We start from the raw sequence: 15886 nt of genomic DNA, 5'->3' as shown, positions 1-15886 counted from the left end.
CTCCCCCCTCCGCTGTAATGTTCGCCTTTCTATGCCCTCTTCCCCACATGTGCTCAGTATAAAGGAGTTAGGTCACTGTGCGAGCAAATTTGAACAAACAAACTCTCATGTTGAAATCGTGCACCCTAACAAGCTCCAAACCCTGGCGTGTCCTGTGGCTGTTTATTTATGCTGTTTGTGAGCAGCTTGTGGTGAGGAAGTTTATGTTATATAGAGTGAAAGGCATCAGACCAAATGACCTCCTCAGGCAGGATGAAGGTAGAAGAAGCCTTTATTTCAGACCTCTCTGTCTCCTAAAAGAATAAAATATGCAGACTGCACTGGAATACCAAATGGGTTCAACACATCCTGGAAAATCACATAATTTGAGGAAAGTTGTCAGTAAGTCAATGCTGTAAACAGAATCGAGCTGAGCTGACCCGTGCTGGTGAAAACACATCACGGATTAAGCAGCGAAATAAACTCACAAACTGATCAAAGTCGGTCTGTGCATCTCAGTATCTGTTAAGTTACACCGGGGAAGAAGTCAAAGATGTATTTCTCAATCGGCCTCTTAGTGCTGATCTATTCTGAAAAGTCATTTTTAAACAAACCAGGGAGAAGTAAATGTTTTTTAGGTCCTGTTAGCATTCCAGTTCAGAAATGGAAAGTCATGGAAACATTTTGCAACAGCAAGACAACTCAAAGAAACAGGGAAGGTTGAGACTCAGTGTTTATTCTCAGGCCCGTCCATCCAGCAGATGTTCCAGAGGTTTAAATCATATCACACGATCCTTTATCAGCAGATGGAGCTGTAGATGTTCTTATCATCCATGAGATTCCCTTGAAGTTATACTGTATATATGTTGTGTCGAGTGTTAATTCTCCTGTTATACACTGAAATGCACAACATAATGAGATTTGCATTCAACAGATTTTGCTTATTTGTACCATTTAGAACTCGTGTGTAACGTACGTACACAGAGGTGGATAGTGTTCTCGTCCAAAGCCCAGGTGTGCACAGGTGTGTGTAGAAGAAAGAAACGTTTGACAGATGAAGAGCATTAATAATAATAACGTTGGGAAGCTTGCATATTTCAGCTTCACCTTTTTCTTTGTACACCTGTGACTTTCTGCCTGTGTTAACCTGAATAAGTTCAGGATTTTTGTCTCATCTGGAAATAAACAGATGCAGAGGAAGGCTCGTGTTTTACTTTAATAAAGGTTGCATACTTGAATACATTGAAATATTCAATCTTATATGAGCAAAAGAACAAGAGTTAAAACTACAATAAGTTAAAAAAAAAGTTAAAATTGTACTTTACAATGATTAAATAATGCTAAAACAGAGTTCTGTGTGAGCCTGGGCCACAGTTTGTATCTTTGAACTGCTCTCTGTCACTCATGTCATTTTGCACTCACTCCATTCATCAAGTCCACGTCCGTGATGGAGGGGAAAAAGAAAACACAGCATCTTATTTATAGCAGCTAATCCTGTGTCAGGGTGACGTATTGTGACTTACAAAGCCGAAGCGCATCGCCCACTGCAGACTTTCAAACATTTGATTGCAGCCCGCGCCGTGAAAGGGGAAAGATGAGGTATTCTGCAGCTCACTGGAACAAGCTGCTCTTTTTTTTTGTTGTTGCTTTGAATAAGTGGGTGAAATTGAAGGACGGACATTGCAGCTTTATTCTGTCTGACACGCGAGGAATTCCATGCAGTCATTTGTGCCACTTTCTATTCGCCTCGGCCTCGCTGACGGAGCCGCTGATTAATCATGATAACAATGTTTTCCTTCTATTTAGCCCTCACCTCCCAGTGCCCGGACAAATTACTTTTTTTTTTAAGAGTCAGCAGGTGAGGCCGGAGCTCGGACCACCGGAGTGTCCAACAGAAACTGGGATTAGATCCTTTTTGTTTCTATTTTTTGATTTGATTGAATGAAACAAGCTAAAAACACAACAGGTTTCTAGCTTTGAACACCCGATCGTCTCGTGGTTTCATTCATCTCTGTTATCCTCCATCACACCGATAACACTGCCTTTATTTCCTCCTCTCAGAGTCAGCATCGCTCCTGTGTCAGGTTCAGTCGTTCATCTCGATGATCCTGTGTCCTGCAGATTATTAAGAATCATTCTGACACATTGTGTCGACCCCTTCCTATATTCTAAGTCTCTTACCTCTCACTTCCAGCGATTCCCGTTCTCCCACTTCTCTGGGATTTTTCAAAGTAACCTGGATCACTTCATCAGAAAGATTGTTAAGCTCTAATGAGCCATCCATAATTTCTTCATCCCCTCCTCCTCCTCCTCCTCCTCCTACTACTACTGTACATCCCAGTTTGGTTTGGCCGTATAAGAAAATGACGACATGCTGCAAACATGCACGGAGTGAGGCCTTGAACCCTCCTCGCTAAACACATCACATCATCATCACACTTTATTGAGTTTCCATCCTTTACATTACCTTGCTCCTTTCAGCTCCTTAATCTAAAGAGAAGAAACACACACACACACACACTCTTCCCTGAACGGGTTGGGGTTGGCCTGCCATCTATCAGGCTTAAATAAACTATTAGGAACGAAAACACAAAATCATTTCAGAGAATTGAGTGTGGGCGTGGAGGTTATAGGTTCAAATCTGAGAGAAACTTTAGGAGTGAATGTTTCTTGTGCTGAGGGGACGTGTCGGTAGGAAATTGCTTTCAATGGCCTTTTAATGGATAAATAAAATTTTGGAATTTAAACATCCATATTAAACATGGATTATTCATCTTCTCCCTCCCATGTGCGGACCAGCTTTATGATGATGTCACTCTGTGGCCATTTGAAGATCTCATCTATTACTGTGGCTGGTGTTTACCTCTCGTGTGGACCTCACTCTTAGAGGGGGAAACATAACGGTCCATATGGCTGCGAAATCAGGGCTTTCCCCCCTCTAAACTGTGGGCTTCCGATGCATAAAGCCCGCAGGATAACCGTTGAAGCCATCAAAGAGCTGAACGCAAAACCATCTCTTGAGTCCTGCGCACACAAACACACGTGCACATGCACACAATCACACTCGGGGAGTCGGGGCAGCTGCGAGCACACTGTGAAAGCAGGAAAACGCTTACCGTTACAAAGACGCACAGAGAAAACGGCTTACCCGTGGCATATACCCACATTTAAGAGTTGACTGGAGGTGTGTAATGGATTGGATCCCCCTCATAATTCGTGGGACAGCATTGTCTTCAAGGTCCGCAGAGAGGCGGATGAGACCACAGCTGTTTGGACATAAATTTTGCAGAGGAACGCCTTAAGTCCGAGCCTCCAGCATAAAGAGCATGACTGTAAATTCCTCTCCAGATGACAAATGATCACCCTAAGGACTGTTGTGTGTGTGTGTGTGTGTGTGTGTGATCATGTGTGTGTTTGTGAGAAGGGGAAGGTTTCTCGTGCAGGCATGTACAAGGTCACCGAATGCACTGTATGTGTTTTTACCCATGCACGAGTGTGTACGCAGGGAAAGGTGTGTGTGTGTGTGTGTGTGTGTTTGCGAGGAGAAGGATGAAATGGCGTGCAGACGGGAGTGGGTCTCCTCTGTTGTATCAGGAACACTCAACAGCTGGAGGATGAAGACGAGGGCAGGCGGCCAGGCCTCGTAAAAAATGTCTGAATCTCAGTTTTCTCTTCATACAGTAGCTAATGCCGTTGTCATGTTATCATACAAGTGTGCAGGTTTATAGGAGTATTTTAGATAGATTGGGTTGCATACAGCTTGTAGCACGGGATGTTGTTTTGCCAACAGGGAAAAGTTTCAATCTTATGTTATGCCTTCATGGATCATATGATCATATGTCTTCATCCGTGTGTGCATGGATATCTGCTACAGCGAGTGTCTCAGACCTTGATATTAATGTGGTTTAATTACCTTTAATCATTGGTGTAAATTTTGACTTGTGATGAAGCACCCTCTGGATTATAATCGACCCAACGGATCTATGAATTCATCCCCAAACAAGGCTATAGTTGAATTACCGGAATGAATATCACAGTGTGTTTTCATGGAAAACACTACCACCGAGAACAGGGAGGGTTTAGTGGTTGATCTGAATCGAATAGCATTCCCAGTTCTCGGGGGAAATATTCACATGCTTGTCCAAACTGCAAATCGAATTGTGCGCCTGCTGCAGTTTACGGGGCTCCTGAGCGAACGAACAACGAAACAAGCTCGCGCACAACATCCCCTTTAGTTTCCCCTCGAAAGAGACACACACCTGCTTGGAAATGGGCAGCCAGAGTGCCTCCCACTCCCCGCCACACACCTAGTTTCCTCCTTCCCCCTCGATAAAATAACGGGGTTTATGGCACATCAATAACCCCTCTCATCCCTCTTCCCTCTTCCATTCAGAGGCGAGGTTTACTGCAGGCGTGGGGCGGAAGGCTGCAGGCCTTGATGTGAGAGCCTGGGGCTAACGGCAGCACCGGGTACTGTAAAGTGATGAAGGGCCTCCGCTTTTACGATGATGTGAATGATGTAGCCTGAGAGAGTAAAAGAGCTTGTGAGAGCAGCACCGTGTCCATATACTGTACATGACTGGACTGCAGGGGGGGGGAGTGGATGGATTGTATGCTGCTGCTACTCAATATTTACATCCCCTTTAAGGCTTTTTGCAGATGCTATTACCCCAAATCATGTACAGCAGGAACAACATATACTACACCTGTGAACAAAAGGAGCCAATCATACAAAAATCTGCAAAAAAATCTGTAAAATTCTGCATCTATCAGAGCTACACTGACTTTATCGCTTCACCTATCAACAAAGAACTTCAAATAGTGCGCAGAAAAATCAGCATTCAGAGTGTGTGATAAAAACATTTGTTACAGGTGACATTTTAAGACAAGTTGCCTGCTGCGGTAAATACTTGCCAGTGCACAAAATGTGTATTAATCCACATCTGGAAATATTATCTAACAAATGCACAAAGCTTCCACTTTCTGGGTTCTGAATGAGTGTACACCAACCAAATGGACAAAACTATGATGGAAATATGGTATAATATGTGTACATTACATACTCAGAGGCATATATGTAAACATAGATGTATAGTTTATTTCATTTGTCCTGATTGATTGTTTACTGGGTTGTTTATGATTTGAAGGTTTCTTATTCACACATACACAGGGTGGGGTGGAAAAAAAAAGTGTGATGATTGGGAAAGTAACTGTTAAATGTAATCATTGTTTGACACAATAAAGTATATATAAAAAAAGCTTCCACTTTCTGAGTAGCTCAAATCTAAAGTGCACAAATATATATATATATTTTTAAAAATAAAGAAACTATATTTGTGATCTATTGTTAAAGATTTACAGAGACTGAGAGCCAGAAATGAACGCTTTGTGCTCTTTTTATATGTTTGTCAATCCTCAAAAATATATCTAGAATATCACAAACCTTATCCTGAATATATATATATATAAAACAGCATGTATGGTTGATCTGTAGTAGTAAAGTTAAACTGAATGTCTCTGAACTGGAGGACTGAAGTAGTAAATACCTGCATCAAACTCACACGTCCTCTTTGTGATGAACAAATATTCAGTGAGGTAAATCACTAAAGGACAGTGGATTTCTACATTATTTGCAGGCAAAGAGACTTGCTTTTAAAACCTGTTGGTAGTCCCAACAGCAGAGCTCTTCATTCAGCTGTACAGCGTTCACAGTATGATCAAAAGTTCCCCCCGGCTGGCACAGGGGGGCAGTCTAACACAGCAGTACGAGCCTTTTTCTCTGGTCAGGCTTGAGTGGCAAGCTGAGGTTTGCTTTTCCTCCTACCGCAGAGCAGATTGGAGAAGATTAGCCCTCGCTTGGCCGGTAATCACCCTTATCACACGAGAAAACGACAACAATACAGGGAGTTTAATGAAAGAAGTAATTGTTGTGGAAGTCCCACGTTATGCTGCGGTGGCGTGATGAATGACAACCGCAATGCACCGTGCTGTGAGGAGATTGTTGCTGCATGGTTGTTATTTAAACTCATTTGTTATGGTTGCAACTTTTCCTCTGGGGTTGTTTAGCTGAGGGAAGTGACTTGATTTCAAAGAGGAACATGGAGAGAAAAGTTTTCATTGATGAAAATTAAAAAATAAAACCGTGCGTGTGTGTGAAAGCAGACTTTGTTTTTTTGTCCAGATACACGGACATACGTGAACATAAAGTCTTGATTTAATCTGTAAAAAATCCAATTTCTTATAAAAACACAGACGCATAAATAACGTCAGACTTTAATCTCCCTTTTCATCCATACATAGAAGCGTAAGTGTATTTACAGTGCCTGGGCTTATTGGCTTTTCTAAATTGTCTATTCATGGCTGTAAATCTGCATGAAAGCTACAATCAGAATGTATTGAGCAGAAGCTGAAAACTTGATTGACAGTTGATATAAGACTTTGAATAAAAGTTGCTGGTATTATTAACCACAAAAATCCCCCTAACAAAAAGTGAAAAAAAAAAAAAAATCTGGATGTTCTACGTTCCACTTGCTGCAGGCGGTGCGTGCTAATCATGATCTAATACACAGCCACTGCATGCTTGGATTGACATCAATTGGCTGTTTTTTCTGTGCATGTGGCTGTGTGCATACCCATATAATTGAGTGTGTGTGTGTGTGTATATAGCGAATATATCTGCACGGGTGTGTGTGTGTTTTTGCTCAGGTCTGTGTTTGTGTTAATGTCTTTCCGTGTGTGTGTGTGTGTGTGTGAGGCACAGAGATTACAGTGCTTTTTCTGTGAAGGCTTGGAATGCTTCATACCGAGACAGCTGCAGTCTAGACTGTCATTCTCACGTCACTTTATCGCTTCAGGGCCTTAAAGACAAACGAGGAGGAGCACACAGATATGCAGCCTCATCTTGATAAGAGAGGTGGTAAGAGGATCTACTGATGACTTCTCCAAACTAGCATGAAAAAAGGCAGCTCCGGTGTCTGATACAGCAAACACTCTCAAAGGGTTTTTTACGGGCAGGCGATGACTGAAGAGCATGAGCTGTTTCAGGCCTCGAGTGTTATGAGTGACATGCGTGTACGTTTATGTCGGCGCGATAGCGAGAAAGAGGTCAGAGGGTTTTTTTTTTTCTCTTTATACGCGTGTTCACACTTTTTTACACATCTTGTAAACACGTGTACGTCTGTGTTAATTTCTGTCATAAAAACGGACCCTGTTGTCAAGTGCAAGAAAAAAGAATCTGCAAGAAATAGAGATAAACTGATTTATTTGATACGACCGGCGAAAGCTGTGAGAAACTTTCCCAGAGCAGCCAGAGTAGGAAATGCCAGTCCTAATGTCAGAGGGCTGCTCTGTCCTATTATGGCAAATCGAAGCAGAATGTGTCATTAGCTAATCGAGGGCTAGTTTCTCCTCCTTTCCAAAACAGCGTACAGAGGGCAGCCTCTGTCTCCGGCGCTCCGAGCCTTCAAAGGCCCCCATTATACTTCAATGGAGGATAAACAGCGGCTCCTAAAAATGACGGTCTCCAAAGTTTAAAGCAACATCGTTTATCACCCCTGCCAGCCACTGCAGGTGTGACCCCATTCCCACAGCCTCATCCACAGCCCGGGCCAGGGGGAAGGTATGCACACCGCTGAACCCCTACCACAGCAACAACACACCCAAACTTTCTCCCTGCTCTTTTGTTAAAAATGTGCATGAACTCTGGAATTCAGGTTATGTATTTTTATATATATATATATATATATATTATTAAATGATATCAAATGTTGACAAATGATCAAGTCACTATGACTTTTATGCGATTAGCTCACATTTATTCGATCGTCGTCATGTTAAATCAATATTTCATAACTTTTCTCACGTCAAAAAACAGATTTCAAATAGTTTCGATGCTACATTGACGTGTAATCGGGTGTGGCGGTGTCGTTTCCACTCCGCGCCCCAACACAAACTGTTTTTTCTCACTGATTTTGGTGAAACTTTATGGAGAAAATGTTACCCGCTCGGTCGTTTACAGAGTTTCCCGATGGACAGTGAAGTAAACCGCTGCCGACTGTAGCTGCCGTTAGCTCAGTTTGTTAGCCGGGCTGCCAGGACTTGTCGTACTTGTGTTAGTGTTTGTACCACAGGCGTTTTGGACCACTAGGGAAGGGGGGAGTTTGATGGAGTGGAGCTGGTGTCTGTGCAAGCAGGCTTGCAGTAGCAGAACTACCATTGTTGCCCATGCGACGTGCATGTGGGTTTTGGACGCTCAACAACTTTTAAATGTCAATGTTGTTTGATGCTGGGTTTGGGGGACATCTATGCCAAGTTGAGGAAGGAAGGGAGAAGCCAAGTCGACCTCAGTTTCCACAGATTTTTTTAGGTCTGTGCGTTCGTAGACATTTTCAATCCACTGTCCCACAGCGCTTCTGCATGGATGCATTTCAGTACGAACGGCTCAAGTGGAAACTGGAATTTTCATGCTGGCAGTGGGAACACGCAGGACATAGACAATGCATAGACACCATTTCGTGCATCAGCAGTATTTTCTACTATTCAAAAGTGTCCTATTAATGAAAGGTTGAATGGCAGTCATACTCATCAGTTCCCCAACATCAATATACCTTTCTCAGAAGGGATTGAGAGTTGTTCTTGGACAGAGAAGAACTCTGATCGTTGTCTAATGATCCCGCAGGGCTGAGACAGCTGAATTTTGGACACGTCCAAGTAAGTTTGTGATCTGACATGTTTCAGTGTGTGTTTGATAGAAGGAGAGAGAATTTAACAATTTATTGAAAGTCAACTAAGCGTGCATGGTCTGTTCTACAAACATCAACACCACATTCACACAATTTCATGCATTTGCACCTGGGAGCAGCTCTGCACAGTCTCGTACTGTCAGACACTAAGCAGCTCTACGGGAGCAGTTGGTTTGGAGCCACCTGGCTTTCACCGACATTGTTTTATTGGGTAAATCTGATCCATGCATGGACGGCCATTATTTAGCTCCAAAAGTCACCGAAAGCTTGGCTGTTAACTTTATATGTACGCCGCATATTTATCTTTTTAATGAAGTGAAAAGATACTCTCGCAATGTTTTATTTTCAACCATCAACAAATCTTAATCACAACATTCGTCTTGGAAATGATTCTCTTCGGGGGAACTTCTGCAGCAGCTGTTAATGGCAGCGTTACTCATTCACCTTCCCCTGCCCCCATTTTCCCAGACGATTCAAGGATTGAACTAGTGACCCTCCAGTCACAGTGCTTCTTCTGTAACGTCTAAAATGTGTCTGTTGCGTAAGCCAGCTGACTACAGCTGCGCTCCCGAGGGTGCGCAAGTGACTGCGTCTTTATCCGACGTGTGTGTGTGCTTTATCTAACGCATGGCCTCGGTTCAGTTTAATTAACAGAGGCCATGTGAACAGATCCCATTGGGGTCAAGGTGATCGAGGCGACTGGGCAGGTGGAAAATCAATAAGATTGGCTCACACAGAGGATATCGACCACTGGTCAAACACGGCCACTATTGATTGACATGTTTACAGCGGAAGTGTGTTCAACAGTTTAACTTTAGTTACAGATACAGTCAGTGCAGTGAAGTGGGACCCAAGTATTAAACTCTGCTAGGACAGTACATCTTTTAAAGTTCTAGACATCAGATTTTAAATTGCCAGTGAATAAAACCTGAATCTTTCCAATAACTGTGTCTGAGAACTGTGTTGGTGAGGCAGACTTGTTGATTTCTTGACAATGATAATGATGAATAACGTTCGTTATATGAACACTTTCCTCTATTCGGTCATTGCTCGAGTCATGCATCATTACATTAAATATTAATACAGCATGAATGGCCATATGCCTTGCCATTAAGTCACCCGGCACTCGCCGTGACCGCTCTGCTCTGATCCCCTCTAGGATCCACTGAAACCTTCCAGGAAAAGAAGAGACGAATGATGCAAAGATGTTGCCACTTTGCATCATTTCACTCCGCTCCTCAGATCAAATGTGAGTGTGCAGCGAAGAAAACATCTGAACCCTCCCCATTCATTCATCATGCAAGCCTTGGGCATTGGAAGAGAGACAGAAAAATAAGGTAGGATGTGACAGAGAAGCTATGGAGGAGATTAAGGAAGGGAGACAGACTAGGGAGTAGATTTAGTAGCCTTGAAAAGGCTGGCTTCCCCCACACACACACACATATAAACCCCCTGTGAAAACACAAGCTAATTATTAAGAAAACAAAGGGTGAACTGCAGCGACGTGCCAACGCACACAGATCCCCGGCAGAGTAATTGTGCATGAGCTATTTGGGCTGAAAACAGCACGATTTGGTGCTCGTCCTCAGCACAGCCAAGCAGAATGAACAACATCTGTTCCCTGGGATGGGGTTTGAAAACAAGCACAAGGAATGATTCTCTCTTTCTTTTGTTTTGTTTTTTTACTGCGATTCAATGGTGTCTGACGGAAGACAATAGTTATTGGATTTTTATCTTTTATATATATATATATATATATATACAGTCTCTTCAAAAAAACAAAGAAGAAGAAGAAGAGTTTTCTACGTCAGCATGCAAACGCTAAAGCAACAGAGGTCATTAACAAAAAAACAGTCTTCTGCTATAAAGGGATCCTATCATCAACATGAAGGGCCAAAGCTCATAAAAGCTTGGCTTCATAACAATGCTATCACTCCCAATGAGGCTCAGATCTTGGACAGGGTTAGCAGGAGGGGTTGAAAAAAAAAAAAAGTGTTTTTGAATAGGCCCTGAATGTTTCTGTATTGCCTTCTTTCACGCATGATTAAGTTATACAATCTAAGAGGCTTTTTGTGCGTCCCTTGCGCCTTTCTGCAATCTTTTAACAGTATCAAACTGATCTCTGTCCTAACACAGCTGAGCGTATTACTTCCAATCTTCCGCTCTGCATTTTAAGCAGCGAGGGGGAAGTGTCGCTGGGAATTCGATAATGCTCAGCAGCGCGGTGGATGCCTTGGTGGAGAGCCATGTTTTGAATTGGCAAAGAAAAGAGGGGGCTGCAGCATTAACCTTAGCGAGACGCCAAGAGCGTGGTTCCATTTGATTTCTGACGGAGTCAAAACAATTGATGTCAGCTCATGAGAAATGGTGGTAATAGCCGCTCAAAGACTCATTGTTTTTACTATGTGACCGGGCTCACTTGAGTTAGCATGCGGCGAGCTGGGGGGACGGTGGAATTAGTTTCGGTGGGGTTTGTAAAATTGTCTGTTCTTTCTTGTTTTTACTGTACATCTCTTGTTTTTATCTTGTCATTGTGCCGTTTCCCTGTGAAGCCAACTATTGCTTTAAATGGCACGTTTATGTGACCTGGCTTTACTTGACAAGGATTGACGATGACAGAAAGTTTTCATACCGCATTGAGGGGTCATCAGCGGGCAGCCGGAGGGAGGTTTTAAATGACGATTGCGGTAGTGTGACTGTCTCCATCTCCTTATCCTAAACACACCAGTTAACTCACTGTGCGTCCTAATGGAAACTATGCTGGACTGCTCGGCTTGTGTGTGTGTGTGTGTGTGTGTGTGTGTGTCGCGGCACCTGTGCATGGTGGAAAGAGAGCCGCCTATCACGCCGCCGCTGAGGAACAACTATGTTAAGTGCACCAGAGTTCTCAGAGACTTGCAATCTCCAGACGCACCACATTCCTCTCAAACATGCTCTGTTTGTTTAAGTCACATGCACGTGATGTGACACACACACACACACACTGCATGTACACTAATGTAGCCCCATAGGTCTGTGTGCATGCTTAGTTAAACTTGTATTAGTGCATACACACCCAAAGAAACACACACACACTTTCTTTTATGCACACATACGTACACACACACAAACACTTTTAAACACGCGCACATTCTGGCACCGTATAACTCTGATTATATGAGCTATGGCAACAATTAGATGTAATAGCCAAAGATAATAACAGCAATTTTTATACTTACGGGAATGATTAAACGCCGGCGAAATATGCGGTGAATTATGTTTTGAGAAGCATGTGGCGGTTTGTTTGTGTGTTTTATTCGAGCATGTGTTTTCTTTATCGTCTCGAGTGTCAGTCAAAGACACAAAGTCTGCCAGTTACTCTCAGCTTTATGGACAGATAAAAGTAGTATTAGATAAACTTTTTGCTAATTGCGCGTGCATCATAACTCAACTCAATTACAATTTTTGCTAATTGCGCGTGCATCATAACTCAACTCAATTACAAACGCGTCGATTCTCCAGTTACATAAAACTTTATGGAGCAATCTTGTAAAAGTTGTTCAAGTCGATTTGGCTCCAAATTCATTTAAGCACTTTTCATCAAACAAGCAAACAGACTTGCAATAAAAATGCAATTCACATGAAGGCAGATAAAGTACAAACACAAATTGCTTATTTAAAGATAAGAGATCTGTGAATGTGTGGGGGGGGAAAAACACAGAATTGTACAGTTTTTTTAATGAATATGGCTAAAAAGGCAGAAATAACTATAGGTTGAGGGCAGCATTGCAACATATCAGACACAGACTGGTGGTGGTGGACATTGAATCAGTCGTGCAGAAGCTTCTGGGACCTAAATGTGTGATTTTAGATATAGTAAATGTCTGTGAAGTTATTTCTGATTCTGAAATGTGTTTATACCTAATGTATTTATGTCTACAGGTGAAATAGTGTTATTTAAAAAACCACAAGAGCTCCTCATGTATGAACAATCACTACTTAAGGCTCAACGTAAAGGGTATTTTATGTCTTCTGAATATTTTAGTCCACAGAACTTTGATCAGAACCAGAATCAATAAAAAAATAATTTGGAAATCGGAATTTGAGAAAATCTTAAACCTTATCCAACCCTCACCCAGATGGTCCATATTTGTTGGTGGTAGTTGGGTACGAGACGTTGCTTACAGGAGGTGTTAACCTAACCCCAACACACTTCAAGACCAGCAGCAGGAGAGCCGGGTTTGTAATTTATGGATGAGAGTGTGAGACCACCCAAAGACTGGGGCCCCCTCACAGCTGCTTACCATGATTGCATGAGGGAACACACACACACACACACACATAGATACAAGTGTATATTTGTAAAACACACATGAACAAGTATGCACCTGTGCGTATCGACATTCTAGTAGTAGTAGTAGTGAGTAATCTGTATCAGTATCGGCCTCTTGTAGTGACCACAACAATGCTGTTTTCTTCTCTGGAGGGTTCACAGCGCACGAGAGTGAACAGATAATGTGACACACTTTTTCTAATTAACAGAACTGTGCTGTGTTTTGCTGCTGGAAAGCGCGAGTACAGTATGAGCAAGGACTTGTTATTGCAGGAAAAGCAGAGGTGTAATTAATTACCATTAATCGGTGCCAAAATAAAGCACGCCAATGGACAGTATATGGCCATGGAACTAATTATTCTTATTAATTACACCTGTGCTTTTCCTGCTAAGCGGGAAAAGTGTGAAAAGGAATTGCAGAAAAAATGTCTTATGCAACGTAAAGTCTTCACTGACCTCTTTGCAATCTCTATTACAGCAACATTAAAGAATGTGGCCCTGAGCGGAGCATTCAATACTCGGATCAAGTCGGTTATTATCAAAAGCGCTATGTTACGTGTCGACACAGTCTGCTCTAACATCATGTTATCTATTATGAATACTTGTAAAAGTAGTACCCGGCTCACTCCTACAGCCTACTTACCATAGCGGAGATTCAAAAAAAAAAAAAAAAAAAAAAAAAAGTGCTTGAATAGGTTTGTAATCTGTAATCCTAGCAAACGGATGTGCTTATGCTCACATTTCACAGCCTGGCACACACATTACAGACGTATGAAGCAGAGGAACGTCTTCTGATCACTCGACCTGCTTTGGAAACGATAGCTCCGCTGGCCCACGAAGAAGAAGAAGAAGAAGAGGAAGAAAAAAGCTCATCTCTGTATTGTGGAATCCAATCGCTCCTCCAGTGACAGAATCCCCAGACGGTTCACCTGCTTCTATTCATGCAGGTAGTTTCCTGCAAGATGAGGGATCATATCTGCCGGGAGAGGGACAGGGATTAACTTTTCCAAAAGAAAAGACAGGGACTGGCAGCTTAGATGACTCTTTTCTTGAAAACCAACTCGTTTTTGGCTCCGGGCACCCTTCTCATCCTCTTATCCTCTCCTTCTCTATCGCTCCCATCTTCTGTCCCTCAGGACTGCATTGAGAGAGAGAGAGAGAGCGGTAAAAAAAAAAAAAAAAAGACATGTAATTGGAGTGATTTTGTGTCTGTGCAGGTGTGTGAAGGAGCATGTGTTGTATGTGTGTGTGTGTGCGTCAGCTTCCACCTGATTTCTTCAAATATATAAGTATAATTAAAACAGTTTTGTGTCTACATGTAGGTGCACAGTCTACATGCACACAGGTACTGTATGTGTGTGTGTATCTGTACAAACACCTGCTGTGTATGTGTGTGTTCCAGGTCTAGGGCTGCTTTGATCCTTTAAGAGCCCGGTGAGATAGGAGCTCTAGTATCTGCCAGTATTGTATTCTGTAATCTGAAAGGTCACCGGGGAGGTGGAGGTGCAGGGAAGGGCAGGCCTGTTGTTCCCTCTGGGCCAGACTTCACTCTATACAGCATGTCTACTCCTCTTTTTACAAATCCACTAAGACCGTAGTGCCTCTACGCCTGAGGTGGCACACCAGGGGAACCGTGTCAGCCGGCTCTGTAGTGTCGTTGGAACTGGGTTACAAGGTGACGGATCGGAGCAATAGGTTTGTGCGCTGTGGGGTTTGTTTAGCTTTTGAGTTCACCCCTCTACGGGTTTCACTGTCTCGCTATCGTTTTACAATATCAGTGGCTTCTGTACGATTGTTCTTTATTGGCAGGGATAGGTGCCTTTGTGCTGCTTTGAATATTCCTTTACCGCTGCACCTGTTGGAAAGCCTGAACACGCATGTCAGTACAATGACTGACTGAATGATGTCTTCTTCTGCTGTCTCTTTTCTCCTTCTTGGAATTTGTTTTATAGGTCCATAGTTGCATTAAAACATGTTACATACGTCATGTGTAACTATCTTGCAGAGTCACGATGACAATCTCGGCCCTGAGGACTCAGGGGAGCCTTCCCGCTGATGGAAACAAGGGTAGATTGGCATCCTCATCATCCTCCATTCTCAAAGCCAAGGAGATCCACATTAGCATCATCTTTATCTTCATCTCAGCCACCACATCCTTTAGAGTTGATGAGCTGAGGGGAAATCCTGCGTTCGGGTCTTCCAGCATGTTCACCCAGAAGACGCTAGATCAGGGGTCCCCAAACTTTTTTCGGTGCGGGCCACATCAACTTGCCTTTCTGTGATGGGGGGCCGGGGTCGGTCTATAACCAGAAATGATATCAGTCCCACCAGGACTTCACGGGCCTTTTTTGAAAGAGTTGCGGCCTAAATGCCTGATGTTGCATCAGGTTTTCAAAAAAATTGCGGTTAAAGTTGTGGTGCTTTTTACATTTTTGTTGCGATTTTGTTGCGGGAGGAAGTGAAAGTTGCAATAAGTTACGATTCGACAGTTGCGGAGAGGGCGCAGTGAGCAAGTCCACGCCCCAGGGAAGCGGTGAGGTCCGGGCAGGAGGGCGCTGTAAAGCTCGCGGCCGGAGCCGTGAGCCACCTTCGACCCCGAGCCTTTCCAAGCCGACCCAGAGCTGGTCGCGGCGGAGGAAATGGGCCCGGCGGAGGCCAGCCAGCGCCGGGGAGAGATCCCACGAGGGGGTCCTCCCGCACCGTGCGGCCGTCCCTGACCCGCCGAGTTGAATCACGAGCAAAGTCACGTCAGAATATACCATTGTGTGAGGGGATGAAAATTAGCTAGTACTGTAAATAGTTCGTAAATAGGTAGATTTTAATTAGAATGCCAAGCTTAATCATTAAGTGTGGA

The sequence above is a fragment of the Larimichthys crocea genome, chromosome III, assembly GCF_000972845.2.
Source record: "Larimichthys crocea isolate SSNF chromosome III, L_crocea_2.0, whole genome shotgun sequence".
Classification (NCBI taxonomy): Eukaryota; Metazoa; Chordata; class Actinopteri; family Sciaenidae; genus Larimichthys; species Larimichthys crocea.
This window is presented reverse-complemented; position numbering follows the sequence as displayed.